Raw genomic sequence first — 23,554 nt, 5'->3', positions numbered from 1 at the left:
GCTCTCTGTTGTCTGTACTTAGGTCTATTCCTAACAGCGTTCAGTCTCATAATGCAACATATAGGATTAAGAATCCGCTCTACCCATAAAGGAAGCATAAATCCTCTTTAAATATTAATAATATGACATTTGTTGAAGTTTTACATTTTGAGCTGCTACTGTTTCTCTTCCTCTCTGCAGCCAGTGTATCATTTCCTACACAAAACTTTTATTTACAATATTTTCTTGTAGACTACATACTGCAAAAATCTGTAATAAAACTGAGGTTTTCTTTTATATTAACAATAAAAACAACATGATTTTACCATCACATAGGATGGAAGTGCTTGGAATTAGTTTGGTGTCAGGCAAATGTAGGAAAACCATAAACATGTAGTTGCTTTTTTATTTTTTAATTTGCCCAGTAAGCTTCACATTTATTTACTTACATTTTATTGACATATTTACATCTATATTTGTGGATTTGATTTTCTGACATCAAAGCTTGTGATACATATGAACACACCACAAAAAAAAAAAAAACCCCACTAAAAAGGCTTTTGAAACAATAAGGGCACTAAATTTTAATCAGAGGAAGACTTAATTAATCGGGAACATGCATTTCAAAGTGTGCGATAAAAAAAGAGGGTTTAATTATGAGTGTGTTGCGTCCAAGTGTTGCGTAAACTGGCTGATAAGTGTAATATTGTTGTGGGATGAGTTTTTTGAATGAAGGGTAAATATGAGGATTATAAAATAGTCAATATGCTTTTCAAGCATCTTGGTTGGTCTGTGCTGTTCGATTATTTTGTTTAGACATTTTAGTTGTGGTGCTTTTACATTTGTGTGTGTTTGGGAAGGCTATATTTCTTTTCAGATTTGTGTTATTATATGTTTTATTGTATATTTTTTTGTTTACATTTTCTTTTTGAATCTCTAGCTTTTTTCTGTTGAGCCACTGTAATGTGTGGATCTCTCATGCTGTGAGATTAAGAAAGTGTATCTGATTTTATTTTATCTAAATAAAAACTTATACTTACTTACTGTACAAAGTGATAACAAATAGAATAACAATATTCTGCCATGTGCTTCATTTGGTTTTAAATAATAGTTTTTTACAGAAGGTATTAGGGAGGAAAACAGACATCATGTTTTTTTTATTACAAACATACAGTCAGTTATGTTTTTCAGTTAAAGCAGAGATGATGCTGTTTACATCAAAACTAAATTCTGCCTTCCTGTCGATCATGAAAATAATGTTATTTTGTACAGAATGCAGCAGTTGAACTTATCCAGTTGTTAAAGAGGAGAATCTCAATTTTACAAAATGACAAAGGAAATATCTAAAGAAGTTGGCCTGAAAACACAGTTTTTTGGAGGCAGTAATTCATGAAACATGGTCGTGTAACATTTGATATTTTGTGTTATGTACAAATTTCACATAGAAGATTTTTGATATTCAAAATGTTCATTGGTGTTTCTGTGAGCCTGCATTCATAAACATTACTTTATTCAGGACAAATTCATGATGAAACCATATCTGATGTTTGGAGAAAGTTTTGAATTTGAGAAACAAGATTTTGTTTATCAACAACTGCAGAATCTGTGTGTCTGTGTGTATGTGTGTGTGTGTGTGTGTGTGTCTGTGTTTGTGTGTGCATGCGTGTGACAGAAAATGAAGAGAGATCAAGGAAAAGAAAAAGTGCGAGGGTGAGTCACTAAGTGTCAGTGTGAGTGCGTCAGCATACGAGTGAGAAATTACTTGTGAAACTGTATTCAAGACATATGCAAGTGTGTGAGATTATGTGTTTGTGTGTGTATATATTTCTATGTACGTGTATTTGAGTGTGTGTGTGTGTGTGTGTGTATGTGTGTCTTAACTGTAAAGAGAAAGTGAGGGACAGAGTTTGTGATAACTTTTGGTTCCTCTTGTTCACAAAACCTAGTTGCTGGGAATGTAAAAAAATAAAAGAAAAATAAAAAAGAGATATAAATGAATATAAATAATTAAAGGTATCATGCAGAAATCATTTTGTTTTTTAATTGTAGCTGGAATCAGCTAAGTCTCATGTCATCTTAACAAAACAAATTAATTAGAACTTGTTTTGCTACGTTACTGGTTCAGAAGTCCGTGAACTCGAAGTAACAGGCGCAAACCAAAGGAACTATTATTAGTCGCACATGTACTTGTGCATGTGTGTGTGCCGGCGTGTGTTTATATGTGTATTCATGTAAGCCTTTTGATGTTTTGACCAACAGTGTATGACAAATATCCCTGAAATACAGTCAACCATCTGACGTGTGTGTGTCCACAAATATGATGAAATATTGTCTATTTATGTGTGTGTGTGTGTGTGTGTGTGTGTGTATTAAATGGACTGTATGCTGTGATGCTTCATTCATCTACGTCTATGGAGCCACAGAGGCAGCTCTCACAGCACTGATGACGTCCAGACATGCACTGCTGTGTGTTTTTGTCTCTATTTATGTGTGTTTTTTTCCTCATAAGTGCATGTATTTACCTGTGTGTGTGTGTGTGTGTGTGTGTGTGTGTGTGCGTGTGTGTGTGTGTGTGTGTGTGTGCGCTACTTTAGGGGCCACAGCGTTAGCTCTTACCAAACATTCACTTCCCCTTCTTCCCACTTTCCTGAATCATTTTCCACCACCCTATGGGATGAGCAAGCTGCTTTTTCTTGACTCATACACCTAAAAAGCGCATATGTGTGTGTGTGTGTGTGTGTGTGTGTGTGTGTGTGAGGTGAAATGAAGGGTCAGATTAAAAGTCATATACATATATACTGTACATCTGGGCTAAAAGTATGCAGAGATATCTGCCATAACCAGGAGGGTGGAGTCTGCTACAGGACATCCTGGCAGAGAACAAGGACCTCCGATCCAAACTGACGTGGCATTTTGCCCTTCGGTAGCACACACATACACACACACACACACACACACACACACACACACACACACACACACACACACACACACACACACACACACACACACACACACACACACACACACACACACACACACACACTGCACCACACTTCCGTCCGGAAATGTTCCCCCCCCCCCACCACACCACACCACTTCATATTTTGGTGCAGAGCTCGGCAAGATAACAAGTACGTCTGATTTTCACGCTTTGCTGAAAATATTGACTTTTGTGTGAAAAAATATAATGAAAAATATGAATCACATCCTGAATCTTTATTTATATTTAAAGCTGCTACATAAATGTCAAATCAGGTGTTATATGTAAACCACCATAAAGATGTAAGACAGTTAAGATAATTGTATTTAGTTTTGTTGATTGTCAATGTTAATGTCATGCAAAAGTAGTAAATATTAAAAGGCTTTATCAGGAATATGTTTTGCATGGAAATATATGAGGTATACTAAAATTAAAAGCTTTGTCTGAGTAATGGATAAAAAATGTTTTAAAAATCTGTATTTTTGTTCTTTATCATTAAGATGATCATAATCCAAAGTATCCTGTGTTAACAGACCTGTAAGTCAGCTTGAGAGTCAGATCTTATCTTGTGAGTTTTGGTGGTGAGGTTGCCATTATGTTTTCAGATGACTTTAAATTCATTCTGCCACATGTATGGGAGATATGTCTTCTTAAAGGAATACTTCACCCAAATAAATGATCATTTGCTTATCATGTTAGTCACGCCGTGTTACGCTGAATTCTTAAAGAAAACTTCCCACGCGTCTCTGTGGGAGGCATGTTGTGAACAATGAATCCAAAAACTGAGAAAATTCTAAATGAAGTGGAGTCAAAAGTGGGCCACGTTTCCTAATTTGTGTTTGAACTTTGCTCGTTCATTACGCTGAGCACAGCTTAAACACACACGCTCAGGTGTGCTACTCTTCTGCACGTGAGACAGTCTATGTGGAAGTGTTTTATAAAGTAAGATTTTGTTTTTTAAAAATGCATTTTTTTGGAAAAGAACTGAGCTCACATCTGGATAAATGAGATTTGGATGATACTGCACAAGTTGTATGAGAGTTTGTGAATGTACATCTTGATACACTTACTCCAATTCATTTAGATTTTTCTTCATTTTTGCATTTTTCATTCACTGTGGAGACATGCAAGGAAAAGCAAAGTTGCTTTCAAGAATTCAACAGAACATTAGGTGAGTTAATATAATATCATTTTTTTTTTGTGGGTGATGTATCTAAGCCAGTGCATGACACCACTTAATTATCCTTAAAGTACTGGAGACATCTTGGGGAACAACGTCAGTAGAGTCCTGTAATGCTATGAGACCTTGTATAGCATTACTTGAAAATATGAACACTGTTGTTTCCTGTGCTGCAATGCAAAGAGTATTCACAGTAACTGGGAACTAAATACTACAAATAATTCTGGACGTTGTCTGTGGACCTGATCTGTTCTTTTCAAGTTTTATATGAAACTTAGAAACTAGAGAGGAATCCAACAGACTCTACAGAACTGATATCTAATGTAAGAACGAGTCTGAGTGGACAAAGAAGGTGTGAAAATAAAATAAAGTGCAGCTTTTATGACTGTTGAAATGTATACTCTTATGTTTGGGCAGAGCCAGGCTATCTGGTTCCAGTCTGTGTCAAGCTTAGCTAACTGGCCGTAGCTTTACATTTCAAACACAGATATGAGAGTATGTGGGTATTGAGAGTGGTATTTTCTCATCTTACTCTGCCAAAAAATTTATTTCACAAAATGTTGAACTACTCCTTTAATGGACTCCTTAAACTCTGAGGGGCATGGGTTTGCAGGACACAGCAGTGTATGCTTCAGCGAGCTCCTTGACCAACTGACCTGTAAGTGAACATTTAATTTTATATGTTTATCTGCATGCATCTTATTAAAAAAAAAATACAGACCAAAATACCTGAATTATTTTGGTTTGATGCCAATTAGAATTTGGACTGAGTTGTAAAGTTTGGGCCAGTTTTATTTCCAAAGCTTGTAAAATTAGGCAAGCTAGACTGACTAATACAAAAATAAAAAAAGTGAGATTAGTTTGTTTGATGCATGTCAAGTATGAAGGCATACAGAATATCATTCATGTTTTCTTTTAAATGCTATATTTGGTTTCACATCTATGTCTAATGAAACTGAAAGTCAGCTTTGTAAACCCATTTGGGCATCTATTGATGTCAGATACTACATTGTTTTGAGAACACAGATTTGTTGTTTGCATGATTCAGTCCATCTACATGTAAATATATATTTATCACTATTTAGTTATATTTTAATTGAGATAATTTAATATTTTAATGTGAGAGGTCATTTGCAGTCAGGTAAAAGTCATTGGAAATCTGCAGAATAGTCTAATCCTGGTTGCAGCCAGGTCAACAGAAAATGAGCAAAAACCTAAGCGCATCTTCATAAATTGATAATACCAAAAAAAAGAAAAAAGAAAGTTTGGCCTGGGTTTTCCTGTAGGTTTAATTTTGGGGTTAAGGCAAAGATTACATTAATGTACAACAACAAGGCTACAGTTTTGCTAGCGGATCCAAAAAGGGATAAACTGACAAGAACACACATCAGGTTCACTGGACTCTGTGATGTGATGCAGGATTTAATGCTCTGCAGGTGAAATGGCATTTTTTTAGGGAGTCTCAATCCTTCAAGGTTTGGTTAGATACAAACAGGACTTGATTGAAAGATCATCATCACATTAAAAAGGAGATTTACACTGACTTCTGGTTAGAAATGGCAAATAAACCATTGTCCTCTTTGGTACACAGAAGAAATTGTAAGTGATTTATGGTGATGGTAAAAAACAACTGCCCCCTGTTAACCAAGCTGGTCCTTTTCCTTTCTATTTTCATGTGTACATAACAACATGTTTTAATTAAGTTCCCATGGTCCCAGAAGGAAAAACATGGTTCTTTTTTCTTTTCTTTTTCCGTTGCAATATTTTGTTAATTGCCATTTCAGTCTCTAAGTCATGGTTACACATGAAACTGTTTTAACAGAAAAGTAAGTAGAAAAAAAGGAGCAACTCCCCTGAAAATGTCAGACTAATTGATAAAAATCCAAAGACACAAGACAGGAAACAATAGGTGAAATCTAATACATGTCCCAAGAAGAACTGCAGAAACACTGAATACTGAACATTCAGAAGTTTGAATCAATCAATTTTGGATTTTGGATGAAAGGAGCATTTTGAATATATTATAACTCTCATTCATGCCGTCTAGCATCATCTCAGGAGCAAAAACTAATGAGGCAGATGTAGTTTTAGTTTTGAAATCTGTGATGCTAAAATGAAAAAAAAAAAAACTGACAGGAAACTGTTTCTTTTGTTGTTGCTTTTTTTCAGAAATCAAATTAATTATCTAACAAGGCACATTATCATTTTATCATCTATGGGATGGTCTCTGCTTCTGTGAAGGGTGACATTGTTGTTATTCTTAAAAGGCAAATTTTTAAAGAAAATTTACAGCGGGATCATTTTTACCACAACCAGTGACTCTGCTCAGTTTGTTACTGTAAGTGATGAACTATGGCAGGGGTCTTCAACATTTTTCAGGTCCCCTCACTGACAGACAGAAATAGAGCAGGGACCCTCCACTACATACAATAATGTGAGGGAGGCCTAAAGTGCCGGGTATGGACATATCTTTTTATGGGGCATTCAATATTTGTCTTTTCAAAATAATAATTATTGAGAGACATATTTATACATCATGTTAAACGTACATGTGGAAGGCACAGTGATTTAGCATAGGTTAGCTGGCTCACATGGTTGCAGGAGGATTCATGAATAACAGTTAGCATATTAATGTTGTGTACTGTAAATTAAATTGGTTGTTTTTAATGAATAGGACATTTTTTCTTTGATACTTTGCACTAATCTTAATGTGCATTTCTAAAAAAAAAATAAATAGAAATAATAATAATTTATGGGGAAGAAAAACTTTCAGAAAATGTTCAAACAATAATTTGGCATCCCCCACTTAGGTTACTCAGAGGACCACCTGTTGAGGACTCATGAATTATGGGAATTTCCTGTCATACAAGTAGCTCCACAGTCATACCTGTAGTCGTGGTTAGAATGCACTCCATGGACCACCAAGTGTCATCACTTCAGTGCAGTGGGGGTGCATTCACCGGGTGCTATGTTAAAAAAAAAAAAAGTACATTTTAAAAAAGTAAAAATCATATTGCAATTATTATGAAACTGAAATATGTAATTTATTGTACATGTCATCAACTTTTATTCACTCTAAATTTTCATTTTCAAAATGCACTAAGCACTGCCACACATTATTATTTTGGCTTCAAAACTGGTACACACCCTCAGAAACTACTCACGAAATTCCATAACAAATGCTAAGAATTGAGGTTAAATCTCTATATGGTTGAGTGAAGTATGATAGTCACAAGACAAGATCCACAGAGATTGACTCTATCAACCAAACTCAACCTACGTCAGTGGCACAAAAAAGAGTTGAATCACAACATGTGCATAAAACAAATAAATAAAACACACTGAAGAGGACATACAATTTTGCACCCTCCTAATTTGTATAAGTGGAAAAATTGTATTTCTTCAAAACCACTTCAAAGCCAGCTTCAATAAATGACATTTTCTACTTGTTTAAAAATATATAGAATACAAAACTAAAGCCATGCAGCACATTTACTTAGACAGGTAGTGTATCTGACATATAACAAGAAACCCAAAAATTGAGAAATGCCACTCAGATACAAGCAACCAAAGTCTAAACTGGTCTGTTCACCTGAAACCCCAAAACTTGCTCAACAAGAATTTGGGATTTATCTCATTAGTATCAGACTAGTCAGATGAACAAGTTTGGCTCTAAAATGAGTCAACCATCATAACAAACACAACACTCACTTTTTGAGTTAAAATCTGATTTTTAAAAACCTTGTTTTAAAATATTGCACATTTAAAGCTCACCAGGAGATGATACTTTATGTGTTGAGCTGCAAAGTAGTTTTGCTTTTACAGACACGATTGCAAGGACTTTTCCAAATGGGAAATACTAAAACTTTTTGAGTCAGTCATGTATTATAAATATTAAGAAATTAGAAAAGAAATTGGAAAGCCTGTCCATGCTCTTCGTCAAGTTAATATCCACCCTCTCACCCAGATAAATAGTGGGAGGTACTATCCCTCCATTTCATTCAGACTTTTTTAAAAAAAAAATAAAAATTCTTGCACCTGCTCAATAGTCACACACATACTTTTGTCTTAATCTCTTTTTATTTCTAAGATTTAATAATAATAATAATAATAATAATAATAATAATAATAATAATAATAATAATAATAATAATCGATTTAAAAGCTTCCTCTTGAAAACACACCTGGAAGGGGCTTAACAAGAAAAACACACTAAAGACGCAACAACCATTCAAATAAATAAAACAATATCCACAACATGGAAAACTAGGTTTCATATTTTTTTTAACTTGGGCTCCTGGAATTTCTCACATTGAACAATCCTTAAAATGTACACACTATCTCATTTTAGGACTTGAGATGAATTGTCCACTGCTGCATCAGCCAAGTGAGTGAATCAAAACTCCCTAATTGACACGTGCAAATAGCATGGACATATTATCATTCTGGAAGTATCCATGTATTATCTAACTAAAAGCAAAGTTAATATAATACCAGGAACATGACTTTCAAGTGCAATTATTCCTCTGGTTTAAAAATTCTCCAGAGAAGGACAAGGTTTTAAACTTTTGAAAAAAAAATGTATGTGTCTTTTTAACATTGTGTCTGTTTTTCTGTTTTTTTAAATGCCACATCTTTGTGACACATTTCTGGCTATACTGTTCTTAAAGGGAAATGTTTTTTGTTTTTTTTTTTAAAGTGTGATTTTGATAAGCAAGTTCAATCATAGATCATAAACTAAAGTGTGTGTTTCAGCTACGTCACGTGCATGTATTTAAGAGAGAGAGCCTCTGTAGTGGAAGTGTGGATGTACCTTAATCCTACAGCATGAAGTGGGGAGGATGAGGAGCAGATGCATGTGTTGGAGAGAAGGTGGTGAAGAAGAAGAAGGTGAAGGAAGAGAAGTTGCTCAGAGAGAAGGAAGAGAAAGAGAAAAAGAAGGAGGAGGAGGAAGAAGAGGAGAACTCATCAACCGGGTTTCAGTCAGTCAGGATTTCCCTTCTGTCAATCCTCACCTCGGGCCCCTGAGAGAGACAGAGTGAATGAGAGAGGAGGATAAAGACGGACTGAGGGGGAGAGACTGATGAGAGAGGAGAGAGAGACAGAGGGAGGAATCACAAGTGAGACAGACACTTATAGACAGGAGAAGAGGCGATGGATGAGGACAAAAATGCATAAAGAATTATGGAGGGGAAGCAAAAGGAAAGCAAGCAATTATTTTTAAAAATCAAAGCAGAGAAGATGGTGATTAAGACATACGGGTCAGATGAGAGTTACAGTTTGTGCATCTTACCAGATGATATTATGTATCTCCTTTTACATCAACACTTCAGCTCTTTGCATGTTTCTGCAATAGCCATTCGATGTATCTGAATTCTGAAATTACCTCCATGCGCCTTCTGACTGAAAACAATCCAGCTTTCCGTGTAGACAACAACAGCATACACAGCTAACTTGTCTCCTAAAAATTACATTTGTACGTTACCAAACTGCTTTCGTAATTACATTAATGTGGCAACATAAGCGCTGAAAGGATTTGTCAGAGACAACCGTTCTTTCAGGTAACACAACTAGGGATGCACAATAATATTGGCACATCATCGGTATCGGCAGATACTGACTTTAAAATGTAATATCAGAATCAGCCTACATGCTAATTTCTGCCGATATTGAAAACCACTTTTTTTTTTAAAAAAAGTGAACATGTACAAAACATCGACCCCAAGCTGAAGTATTTTTTCTTATTTTGCTCAGTGAATGAATATTACATACACTGAAAAGGATTGTATTTTAAGAATCCATCTACAGTTGGGTCATCATGATGAGAGCGTGCATAATATAATGTGAATATTACAGAAGAGACTTGTTGATCACTAAAATTAGGTGGGGATATAATGAGTTTACACGTCGATATTGGTATCAGTTATCTGCCAAATGAGTTCTTAAATATCAGCATGTTGAATATCAGCAAAAAACATTACATTCATCAATTGCACAGGCTTTATAAGAAGCGTGGTGGCAAGGTGGTTAGAAAGGATGGCTGGTGTACAAAACTGCAGGTCATCGATACTAAAACTTTGGGTTCTTGTCCAGACAAGGCATCAACTGCACTTTGGTGAAGGATAGGGAAAGATCGTGATTGCAGGTACATATTAATTTTAAAAAAGGTAATAAAAACAATACTGTATTCCTATATTGCCATTTTTGGCAGACAACAATGTTGTTGGTTAACATTTAGTGAACATTTTGCTGCGTCATTTGCAACGTTTAATCGCAAATGATGCATTTGCGACGTTTGCGACGCGTTAATCTCCAACATTTCCTCATTATGTATAGAAAATGTCATTCACTCCGCATTACGTTTCTGCCTCAAAACATTTTTGCTGTTGAAAATTTCTTGAATATTCACATCATTTTCTGGGAGACAGGGCTGTACACAGACGAAGTGGAAACATGTTTCAAAACACTACTTAAAATAAATTGGTTTAAAATATAAACTGAACCCAAAGAGTTGCTGTGCAGTAAGTTACACCAGCCTGTTATAATTCCAAAATCGTCCAAACGCTGCTGCTTTTGGCCGCTGGACGTTGACAGCTGAGAACGCAGTCAGACAAAACCATTTGCAGTGTTATTATACACCACCGAATGAGCAGACGGCACCTGCCGCAGCAGCATGATATGTGGCCAGATGGAATCTGTCTTGTCTGCTTGATACAAGCTGCCGGTAATGACGTAATACAAGGAGCACAAAGGTTCATATAGGGTCATCAGGAGGGGTGGTGGATGGATCCAGCAACCCTGGACTTCAATACTGGAGTCTGGTGTTCACTTCCCATCTGAATGTGATGTTTTCTTCTACACCTTACGATGTCTCTTTTGCCTAATCCTAACCATCTGTGCAAGCATGTGCATTTGTTAATGTCCCAGCATTGGTTGCCATGTGCTGTTGTTGTGTAAACATAATCACATGCAGTGTAATCTCACCATGTGCTTGAACCAACATCACGGTAGTGGCATCCCAGAATGTCAAAAGCAGACACATAAGGATACCTAGAGTGTAATATCTAGTCCACTGCAAAGCAGCAGTTTGAGACAACTTTGAATGAGAACATGTTGGTTGCACCAAAAAAAATGTTTTGCAATTTGTTTCCCTGTCATGTCATTAAAAAAGACAGAATATAGAAGATCTTTGGCTCTGAACTACAGACTACACTATCAGCTGTGTTCACTTTTCATGGAAAAAAAAAATGCTGTCAGATAAGGACAGAAAACTGAAAATGCTGAAAAGCTGTTTGTGTAGGTTAACTAGGCTTTCACGCTGAGGTTTGAATCACATAAGATCTGTGAACATTCACTGTGTCAGTGTAGTTAACATTAGCTTGAGTGGTGGGCTGCTGCAATGAAGCCATACAGGATAGCAGCATTACTGTCTTCTCCAACTTATTCTCAGTCAGTAGATCAAAAAGTTGGGTATTAACAGGCTAGTTGTTAACAGACAAGATTTAGCCTGAAGATACCTGGTGATTCAACTAAATACAGACTCTGACAGGGGAGGTTTGGAGGGGCATGACACCAAACAACCTGAATTTATTATGGTACCTCGAACACTCAGGTTCAGGCAAGTTTGCAAAAAAAGTTATCAGACATGTCTGCAAAACAAACATTAGTTTTACAAGAAATAAATGCATGCAGACATGCCAAAATTATCATCCAAACACCTGTCAAATTGACATCTATGTGATCTTTGTTTTTTTCTGTCCCCCATAAAGGGGTGTGGCCTTGACATTTTGCAAAATACCCATATGTGCTGGTCTGATAGCAGCAGAGTCTGCAATTCCCACACTGGATTCTGACTACTTACACGAGGGATTCAAAACAAATGATGGTACACACACAAGATAGATGACAAAAAAATGCAGAAAAGAGCTGTGAACTTTAATCTTACTGACATCAGATGTACTTTTTCCAGCAAGTCAGAGCTGTTCTTAATTTATTTAATTTTTATTTTTTAATCTACTATTTTGATTTTACTTACTTTAATTTTAACTACTAAATCCAAACAGAATATTTCCTCTGCAGCTGCGCCACAGTTTAAAAGTGTTACACTGACAACAAACATTGACGGCTTTTACTGTGAAGCAGCCACACGAAACAATGCATTTGTTTGCATTAACTTGAGGGCATTCATTAAAAAAAAGTGTCTACATAAAGAGAAAATAGTCATTTTGTCATTTTCTTATCAGCAAATTGTTTTAATTTTTGCAAAGGAGCAAAGTAACAAAAGGTAGCGGCTAAAGTGAGCTGTTAGATGAGGAGCTGCAGGGTGCAAACCTCTAAAAAAGGTTATCAATTTTACTGTGACCTGCAGTTGTGTGGAAAAACTAAAATCAGTTGCTATTGCATTTATTTTTCTGTACTAAAACAATGTAAATTGGTTTGGCTGCATTGTCAACTGATCTACAAGTTGCTCCTATATTTGACAAAGTAGCTGCTTAAAGAGTGCTGTAGTATTAAACCAGGCTTGCTGTTACCATGGTAACCAAGGGTGTCGCCAGATGAACCAGGACCTAACCTTTTTTTTTTTTCAATTTTCAATGATTTTCTAGATCTTTACAAATTTTCTTTACAACCTGAGCCTTATTCTATACGCTCCAGAAGTGTGATATGCCAGCCGCATGTTGGACATTTTTTAAACTGCTTTTACAATTAATTTAATCTAAACACTTATTTATGATACCTTTCATGCTTGCATGACTTTTTAAAAAGATCTCAATTTACCATCTGGACATACTTGCAGATTTGCTTTCACTGTGTTCTCGCTTTAGCTGGGATACTTAAAGGGGCTCTGTATGAGGGTATGAGTCGTCTGGCCATGGAATTAACTGTGCTGGCAGCTAGCAGCTAATGGTGCTCACTCCAACAGCGCAAAACAACAGCAACAGTGCTGACAGAGCTAACCATGTTAACCAGAAGGGAACCTGAGGATGGATGCCTCGCTGCTGTGACGTGGCCATACCGATATCAGAGGCAACCACTGCATGAGCGCAGTGCAAAGCGATGATGATTAGCTAGCCAGTGGGATACATACATGCGCTAACATGCATACATGGATTGACCCACATGTTGGCATTGTACATTTCTTTAAACCACGTATGCTTCACATTTGCACATTTCGTACATATCCTATAGTGTTGTAGTATATGAGCTGATTGTTTTATCGGGAGTTGGAGGGCATGGTGTGACACCTGGGTGAGACACCTACCAAGCTACAGACTAGCTGTTTCTCTGGCGACAATTTATGCGCCAAACATGGTGTTTTTTTCAAAACCCATCGCTGTTTTTCCAATAGGGATAAAACCACAGGAAGTGGTTGTGATTTTACGGAGACATTACTGCTACATTATGCCATCAAACAGTGTATTTTAAGACAAAACATGATCATTTCCTAATCTTACAGAAGCTGAAATTTTAATTAATAAGCTAATTGTGACCAAAATACGGTTGCTAAAAACTGCTGATTAACATTGTGTTGAAGCAAATAGATTTGCTGATACGGTGAGAAGTAAATCTGCATGGTTTTAAGTCTGTTACAGCAACAATTAACCTGCATGTCTTTGAGCTGTGAGAGGAAGACTGAGAACATTGAGAAAACAAGGGATGCCCCCTGAAAGTCAGAGATTCAAGTCATCACTTGCAGACTCCTCACTTAACTGGCATTGCTTCAAGTCAAAAACTCAGTTTTTTTTGTTTGTTTGTTTTTTGCTACTCACTACGCTGTGCAGTGTGCAGATTTTGCTGCGGAGTGAGCGCTCTTGACTTTGACACTACTCTTTGGTATAGGGAGCTGCGGACATGATGCAGCGGCACAGAGGGAGAGTGACTCTGCACCTTAAGGCTTTGATATAACACTATCTTCTCTCTTCTGCTTAGATTGTGGTGAATATACAGCGTATAGCAACCTAATATGACACAGTCAATGTCTTCTCTTTGATATCTAATGTAGGCATTTTTTTTTTTGCAAATTGCCAATCTATTGTTAGCGCCATTAGCTTATTTACTATAATACATGAATGTCACTTTCCCACTGAACGCCCCGCTAGGCTCGTCCAAACTTTTAAACTTTAGGTGAAAAAAAAGTCAAATATCATCTGATTCAAATGACAGACTTTTGAGTCTGGTATGCATGAGGAGAACATGCTTAACTTTAACAACTAAAAATAGGCGCAAATCTGAACACAGCTCTCAAGTATGAATACAGCATACAGACCACTAAGCAACAATTCGATGCTTTGCAGGTTAAAGACTATTTATAAGTCTACAGTCGATATAACATCAATTACATCAACTCTTCTAATCTTGAAGTCTTCGAACTGATCCCTATTTGGAGTCCATGACTACAATCTGAAAATCTCATGTGTTGTATACTCAGATTTGTAGTTTGTTCTTAACTTGAAGGCATGTATTAATTTACAAAGATCACTTAGTATCTTAAGATACAAGTCTGGCCACTTAAGCTTTTTGCATGTTGAGCCACAACAACTTTTAAATTCCTTTAAGCAGCACTGTAAGAATACAGTGCATTTATTAGCAAAAAAATTTATTAGCAATATAAACAAACTCCAGTGTCTGTACACAAGATAAAAAAAGTCAAAATAAGAGTAATTTTTATCAAACAGTAAAGCTGTATAAGAAACGTCTGCTGTATCTGTTTTGACATATTCAGGCTCAGTTATCTGCAGATAATGCAAAGAATGTGGAGATGGACTGCACACACACACAAAGTGAAATGTATACTTTGGTGAGTATCACAGAAAAAAGTCTGCTTGACCACAATGACTGACAGAAACAAAAACAGTATCAAATAAATAAGATAAATGGAAGCATGTTCTGCATCACGCGTGTGCTCGTGAGTGTATGTGAGAGTGTGTGTGTGAGTGTGTGTGTGTGTGTGTCATCTTGTGTGCAGGCCTACAGTTCTGGCGTATAAAATGTTGCTCAGCTAAAAATAAATAAAGGGCTCGGGAGAGGAGCGAAAAGCATTGTGCACTGTGAGTCACGACCACACACAATCACACCTTCTCCTCCCCATTCAAATGCTGACGGGGAGAGTACCGGTTCTCAACACCAAGAGATCAAGACTTCCAGAAACTCCAAAAAGACTTACCGCAAGAGACACGCACACTGACAACAGAAAGCCAAGAAGGAGGCGGACTATAACATCCAGTCACATGACTAATAGTAAACCAAAATATATACATAAAAGTTTCTTTTCAACATCAGAAATCACAGAAATGCATTCCTTCCTGTGTTTTCCACAGAGAGATCCCCATTAAAATAATCTTACCCCCTTTTATGCTATCTAACATGATTTATCACATCATTTTTACATTACACATACATATACCAGGCAAAATATGGATAAAATGTAGTTATTTATTGTGTCTTTTAAAAATTGTGGAGGGTTTACGCTCCACAACATCACTGTGTTCTCCCTGTTTTTTAGACACAGACTTAATTCATGTCCAACATTGATTGAAAATACAAATTATATTACTCCTACTAAAGGATGAGTCGTATTCAACAGATCAGCTGCAAGACAGCATATGCCATTAAGCTAAAGGTAATTATTTGGCTATTTAGTGATTTACTGTGCCATCAATGAAGAGATATTACACCACATTCTTTTGTCTGATAGAATTGCTGTATTTTTAGTTCAACTTGTCTCTATTACCAATAAATACAATATTGTATCAACTGCCGATATCCAGTTAATAAGAGCTTTTACATCAACAGACAGACAAGTCTCACAACCTTCAATAAAAACCGAAAAACAGCTAAAACGGATTATGAACAGTGGACAAGACCAAGTGTGAAGACGTTCACTGAATACATCACTTCTTACGTGTTTGTCATGTGACAGTGTGAGCTTAATATACGAGGTCTGCACATTTAAAACTGTTCAGCAACTAAAACAGTTTGGTTGGGGATACCATAATGATTTGGCGATTAAATATAGCCATGGAGATGAAAACTTCAGAAGTGTTTTGGGGATGTAAAGGGTCAGCCTAGTCACCAGAAGAAAGTGTTGGTTTTGTATATTTCTGCAAACCACGGACATGTTACATTTGTACGTTTCATATTTTAATTTTAATTGTGACGTATGTGGGCTGACTTTGTCATCGGAAGGTGGAGGGGATGGTGGATGGTGTGACATGTAGGAGATAAAAGGTTGTCAAGCTGCAGACTATTCTTCAAAACAACAAACAACACTGGTTGTCTTTTGGTGACCATTTGCAGTGTCTCCAATGCCGCGCATTGCAGAGTTTCCCAGGGGCGTTTGTGGCACTATACCCGAGTGTTGAATCAAACGTGGTTGTTTTAAGCAGCACACACTTTGGGAGCGGCATTTGTGGCACCGAATCTAGGATGTTTTTACTGACACAGCGTTTTACAGCAGCACTTGAGTCACTGTTCCTGGGTGTTTTCACAGATGCATCATAGCATTTTGCAGCAGTGTTCGAGTCGCTCAGCCTGGATGTTTTCAGTGGCATCTGCACCACAGAGCCTGAGTGTTGTTCACCGGCACATTGTGGTGTCTCCCAGTGGTGTCTGAGTCACAGAACCCTGGTGTTTTCTAATGCCCCATCCCTGCTTTTACAGCGGCTTTTGTGCCACCAAACATGGGTGTTTCAAGCCAAAACATAATCTTTTCCTAACCATAACCGAGTGGACTTTCAATGTATTTGCTACGAAATAATGTATAAATGTTAAGCATCCACGGTCTGCAGAAACATACAATGTGCATATTTCTGTAAACCACAGTTGTGTTACATTTCTACATTTCATATGTAACGGTTATGTTGTAACTTTATGTTTCTTTACTTTTCAGTTTTATTTTTGTGACAGTGCTGTGTTTAATGTGTGGTTAGGACAAAGAACAAAAAGTACTTAGTAAGGGTAATGAAAAGACCACCATTGGGCTTGAAATACCTGGTTTGGTTGCTACCACACAGCTGGTATTGACACCAAAGTCTCACTAAAAAACTGCCACTGTTTTTGTGTTGTGGTTTCGCTAAAAATAAAACAAAAAACACACTTTTTTGGCACAATTGCCACTGGAAATGATGCCCATGCCTTGCTAATAAACAACCAGTGATGGTTTTGTCCCAAACTGTTGATCAACTGTTCACTTTTGTTGGTCTTGAACTGTGGTCTGTCATCTGAACTACGTCATACATATGAAACATGCAGCTGTAAAATATTTTGGGTTTTTTTTTTTTTAGAAATGTACAATGCCAGTATTTTATTCTGGTGACTGGGCTGAATCTAGAAACTCGATCCCCCCTCTACCAAAGTGTTGCAGAGATTTTAAAAGTAATGCCACTTGTGTTTGTGGGGGTTTTTTTTACATTTTGGGAGAGCAAATAGGTGATTTTGTTTAACTCCCTCGAGAAAAAAAATAAACTTGTCAGTTACCTCAACTGACTATAATCTCAATTTGCCCCAGGTTTGGTTAATGTCAGACTCCTGAAAAAATGTCAAGCTCTGTGACTAAAACCCTCCACTCCAGAGCCTGTCCTCCTCCAGTTTTCAAAGTACTCATTCTCTGATTTAATAGGAAAATACCACTTACATGAAGAACTCATTTATTACTCAGTTATCCCTGTGCTCCTGGACAGATCAATCTATATTTGTCAGCATGCACATCTCAAACAAGAAACTAGAAAGAAAACACCAGCTTGATTTGGGCTTGTTGCTCATTCTATCTAAAAAAAACCCAACACAGCTAATATCCTTTTAATTTCAGGTATTCCAATTTCCTCTTGTGTGTAAATATCTTTATGTCGGTTTTTACAAATTTAGACAAGTCTTCACCTTCTCAAAATCTTTTGTTTCCCCCTCCAAAATTTAACTTTAAACTTCAACCACCAACTTAAAGAGGCTTCCTCCGGCTACGGTCTAAAAATTAATTAAATATGAATGCTTCATTTTTAACAATGGCTTAAAAATTCAATCAAACACTAAACACAAACTTAACCTCAATATAGCACCGAATAAAAAGCAATTTAAGTGATATTTAAAGCAATACTGAAAACACTTTCTCAAAGTTGGCAGTTTTCGCTTGATTTTGCTCATGCTGGGATTTAGGATAAAAAAAATAATGCTCTTCCTCTTTCCTTTAAATAAACTTTGTTACACACTATATTTAATTAATTAAACTTAAAAGAAATTCAAGTTTTAAGTGCCAACACCAGCACCCCGTCCAATTCAAAGGAAACAAACCTGCTAAGTGGCATGTTATCAGTCAAGCTTGGTAAGGGAGCTAATCAGGAGTGAGTTAAGTTGTGATGCATTCACAACTGTTACAGCCCCAACACACAAAGCCAACCCCATAAAAACAGTGCCAACAAATCCTTATCAAATACCTCACGCTACCTCAAATATTTTTGAAAGAATTTTCCTGAAACTCACTGTAACAATGACAACAAACTGACCAAAGGTTTGCATGTTATTATATAGCCGATACAGTGAAACTTTACATTTCAACAATACTATGGTTAGGTTTAGGCACAAAAAAAAGCTTGGTTATGGTTAGTAAAAGATCATGTTTGGGCTCAAAATATGCAGTTTTGGGGCACAGTTCCAGGTGTAAAAGCAGCAATGTTTCAGTTTTTTTTTTTAAATTGCGTGGTACCATTTTGGAAGGAAGTTCCATGATGTCTTGGAAAATAACTACCGCTATCGTGACACTATCTGTGCTGGAGAGTTTCTCTAGCGTTTTAGCCGCCACATCTGGGGCACAAAAAGTTGCTGGAAAATGAGCCAAGGGATGCTAAAAAACACCCATGTATCTGGGCTAAAAAGCCATTGTTAAAGGGTCAAGGATCACTAAAAAACACATGTTTGGGAGCTGACAGGTGCTGGAAACACAGCAATGACTTCAATGAAAAAAAAGAGTCGATGGTCTGCAGTAGTCTCACCTTAATTTCATGCCATCCACTATCCCATCCACCTCTAATGACAAAGTCCGCTCATTGACTACCTCACTTTAGAAACATTAATATGATATGAAACATACAAATGTAACATATCTGTGGTTTGCAGAAAGGCACAATAATAACATTGTCTTCTGGTGACTGGGCTGCAATATCAGCGAGAACCACCATATGAGCACAGTGCGGAGAGATGGCAATTAGCTAGCCAGTAGGATACACATACAAAACTCACATGCACTCTCATGCATCGCTAAACCATCTCCCACAACAACAAATGGAGAAGCTCCGATTAACTCCTGCAGAGAGGGTGTTACTTTCCACTAAATCTTTACATGGCGAATACTGGTTGCTGCTTTATTAACGTTCCTACTATCATATAGAGCTCCTTTAAACAGTAATGCTGTACGCATGCAATCTCTATGAACAATATCTTTGGCAAAATGCTGTTACTCTAATGTTTTGCTTTCTGTTGCACAGGTGTTGTCATGCCATAGTCCATGGTCAAAATAAAAAGTGAAAGAAGTAGACACCATAGTATATCAACATACCGAATTGGTGGAAAGGCTACAACGTCTGCCTGTGGTGCCAGAACAACAACAACAACAGTGTTTATCAAATAGTTTTGACATTTGACATCTTAATCATAGTAACAAATTTAGCTACCACAATATGGACAGTCTTTACAGTCTTTTGTATCAAATGTAATTTCCACAAATAGGTTACCTAATTTAATGCAATACAACACAACACCACCCCTGAACCTGCCCTAAAAATTACCCTAATTCAGCAACTCTGACACAACAAGAATAAGCATTTTTTACTTAACAAAGGTAGTATCATTTGTTGCAGTGGTGTTAAATTAGAATTCAATTCACTGCACAGGTGTTTCTTTTATTATGTCCAAAACCTGCACATTACAATTGTATAAGAAAAATACATTGTAATATCATAGCAACACGGCCAATAGAGTACAAATATATATATACAATTTCCAGTCCTGTCTCCTAAAGATTAAGCCTCTATATTATTAAGTTGTTCCCACAGTAAATGTGACTGGTGCCTGCTTTAAGTTCACCTGCAATGTTGCTGTTTTTTGTTAAATTTAAATAAACATGCTGTGTCTCATACCTCTCATCACATTTCCTGCATTAAACTAAAACCATTATCTTTCCTAATTTTAATTAGAAAACTTTTTTTGAATGAAGATTTCAAAAATAGAGAATATTCTTGATGAATTGAAATTAAGGGAGAGACAGGATATCAATGAAAGGCATTGTGCTGAGTTCAAATGCAGGCACTTGCCAAACCACGCAACTCATGTGTGTGCTAGTGACATATGTGACATATGTCACGTGACATTACATTACATTAATAACAACAAACATACTAATCTTAAACATGCAGCAACCTCAGGGCCTGAAAAATCAAGCAAACGCAGAGGTGCCAAAAAACAATTCCTCAACAGCCACTTGAGGTTGTCTCCAAAAGCAAGTAAATCCCCACAGAACACTATGTAAAAAAAACCAACAAAACAAAAAAAACAACTTTTCAGCAGAAATAAAAATATTTACTGCCTGGAACAAAAAAAATGGTCTCTAGCTAATCTAGCTACTGTAGGGGTGGGGGGGATTTTTATGTCTCACTTTTTTACATTTTATTTACTTAAATAAATGCTTTTGTTACCAAAATCTAAGGAGTTCAATCTAAAAAAGAAGTTTTTTTAACCTGTATTCTGAGTTAATTTGGAAAAGAGACTATGCATTTAACAAGTGGAAACTGTACATTTCCTGTGAAAAGTGAATTTATTTTGGGATAAACACAATGCATGGCACTCCATCCCTAACTTTCCAAAACTGACGCAGGAGATATACCTAGAGCATCATATTAAGACACGTGGGGCTTCTGACCAAGCAGCCATATTTTAAGAGATGGGAGTGAAAATGTATTACATGATAATATCTTACACACTGAGAACAAAATGAAGGTGGAGTGTAATGGAGGGCATTGTTACGTCCCACCACACACACAAAAACAAATGCAAATAAAACAAAAAAAACTCTCGCTATAAACACACACAAACAATTAATGCTCAAAGGTGACATTAACTTCCACCCAACATACAGGTTTGAGGTGGACTGAGCAAATGTACATTCATTGTGCTTCATTTTTTTAAAAATTTTGAGCATGTGAGTGGGCCATGTGAAAGGGGGTAATGAAAAAAATGACTGCACTCATTGTTTGAGTGGAGTTACGATTAGGTATAATGTTCCACAATTATCATAATTATATATATACAATTTAAGTTGTCTATTGGTGGCACTGTTAACTTTATCCCACAAGATACATTTAAGGAAGAGATCAATTTCACAAATTTTGGCTGCATCCATGTGTGGTCCTAAAGAGACCACAGACTGTGATGTGTCTCAGCTAAAAACACATGCATTCAGCTCTGCATGTGACAATCTGCGACAGACTTGAATAAATATTGTCTACTTCTGATGATAAGTTATTATGCAGCACATAGTGTGTGTCGTGTTGATAGAACCTAGGTTTGCCTTTTTGTAGCCTACATCTTCAAAGCCCCTTTGTCTCATTTTAAACTATGACGTCACCCCCCAAATATAGCTTTGCAACGGTAGCTTGTTTAAAACAAGAAAACAAAATTTTCAGTGGGTATTTAGGAACATGCTGTGATTTATCATACACGGAGGGGTGATGTTATGACAGAAGTGCTCTCTTTACACTTAGAGGTAAAAGAGACTTCATGATATCTATGATGGTGGGGAAAAAATCCCATCAAAGCTGTAATTTACAGTAATTATACCACAGTATATTTAGAGCTGTAGAGCATGTAAATAATCAGTCACGAGTCAATATGGATACTTAAGATTAGATTACTGGTATATCCTCTAGTTTAGTGTTACTTTATTTTGACCTGGAACCAGTATATTAGCAAAGTTTAAAATGCACTAGTTAATCAGCCAAACAATGTGCATTTTTTTAAAGCATTATGTGATGATTTAACGACTGTTAAATGATCCCACAGTGTTACCATAACATCAATAGCTTGGATAGTAGGATACAAAACACACACCAAACAAATGCCACAAAGTGGCGAATAATTTCCATAACACACCAAATAGCTCGGAGACCAAACTACATTAGTGTTCTAAGAAATAATAAAAACCACACAAGCGGATTTTTATAAGAACATTTTCTTTTACAAAAGGAAATTGTCCTTATTCGTATGATTGGTGCAAAAAATGAGAACTCCGAGTCAATTTTCTTTTAACAGCGACATATCTTTCTAGAGTCAGTATCCATGTTACTCTGGATAATAAACAGACCTCACTGTCAACAGTTTTCAGTGGAACTTCTTTCTACTGAAGATATAGTCCCGGAGACAACTGCTGACAGTGTGTTTTGTGGATTATCCTGATAAATGAAGACACCGGAAATAGAATTTTTCATTGCTATGAGCACCATTAACAAAATTTCCTACATTTCCATTGTTTTCCTACATTTTTCAATTGTTGCAGAGATTTACATCTTAAAATCTGGACAAATAAAATATCTGCATGGCCACAGTTGGGGTGGGAATCACCACAGAACCCACCATACAATTTTATCACAATACTAATGTCATGGTACAATATATCGCAATAACTGAGTCACGTTTCAATATTATCACGATACTTGAGTCATGAAACAGTATTATCATGATACTTGAGTCACAACACCACAACACTATATTATTATAATACTTGCGCCACAATACAATATTATTATGATACCTTAGTCACAGTACAAGATTATTGCAATTTTAAATGTGTTACATTATACTGAGTTTTGTGATAATATACATTATGTTCTGATATATTGCAATTTTTTATCTTTTTGGACTTGTAAATTACATCCCCAAAGGAAAACTTTGTCAATATCTGTTTTATTTTACAAGATAAAGTTTTCAGTCATTTAATCTCCCTTCATTTATTTTGATTGCAGCAAAATCTGTCTAGTAGACTGAAAAAGAAATGATAGTAAACTACCAAAAGTTAGGTTTCTATTTGTAATATTAAGAATCTATCTAATTTAAAAAAAACCAAAACAAAAACACTTGGGGTCAGTGTATCGATACTATATTGCCACACAAAAATCTTGCAATTCTACACTGTATCGATTACCCCCACCACCACCACCACCACTAGGCTACAACACATTGAGGTACATGAAAATATACATTTTTGGTTATTTGGGTAAACTGACCCTTTACATAAATCCAAGGCTACTTGACATTACCCTCTTCTAACTTCAGTCATTATCATTCACGGAACACAAATAAATGACCAAAATCTGCTGCCATGCAATTCATTACTAACAGAAAACTATTAAAAATGCAAAACTGTAGCACGTTAC

General features: G+C 36.4%; 1 long non-coding RNA gene across 12 annotated transcripts in view; it reads right to left on the bottom strand.

Annotated features, from left to right (window-relative positions):
* The window catches only part of LOC121950683 (uncharacterized), a 67,161-nt gene that overhangs the window by 17,137 nt on the left and 26,470 nt on the right, over positions 1 to 23,554 (bottom strand). For 10 of the 12 annotated variants that reach the window (XR_015777019.1, XR_015777017.1, XR_015777018.1 and 7 more), the window contains 2 exons: positions 8,956 to 9,274; positions 7,030 to 7,108 (listed from right to left, as the gene is read on the bottom strand). This is a non-coding gene — a long non-coding RNA (uncharacterized LOC121950683). The remainder of the gene's footprint in view (positions 1 to 7,029; positions 7,109 to 8,955; positions 9,275 to 23,554) is intronic. The other 2 variants (XR_015777022.1, XR_015777028.1) reach the window with 2 other exon arrangements.

The sequence above is a fragment of the Plectropomus leopardus genome, chromosome 7 (genome assembly GCF_026936395.1).
Source record: "Plectropomus leopardus strain MGB_pleo_1.0 chromosome 7, ASM2693639v1, whole genome shotgun sequence".
Lineage (NCBI taxonomy): Eukaryota > Metazoa > Chordata > Actinopteri > Perciformes > Serranidae > Plectropomus > Plectropomus leopardus.
Note: the sequence above shows the minus strand (reverse complement) of the source record. Positions and strands in the feature narration are given on the sequence as shown.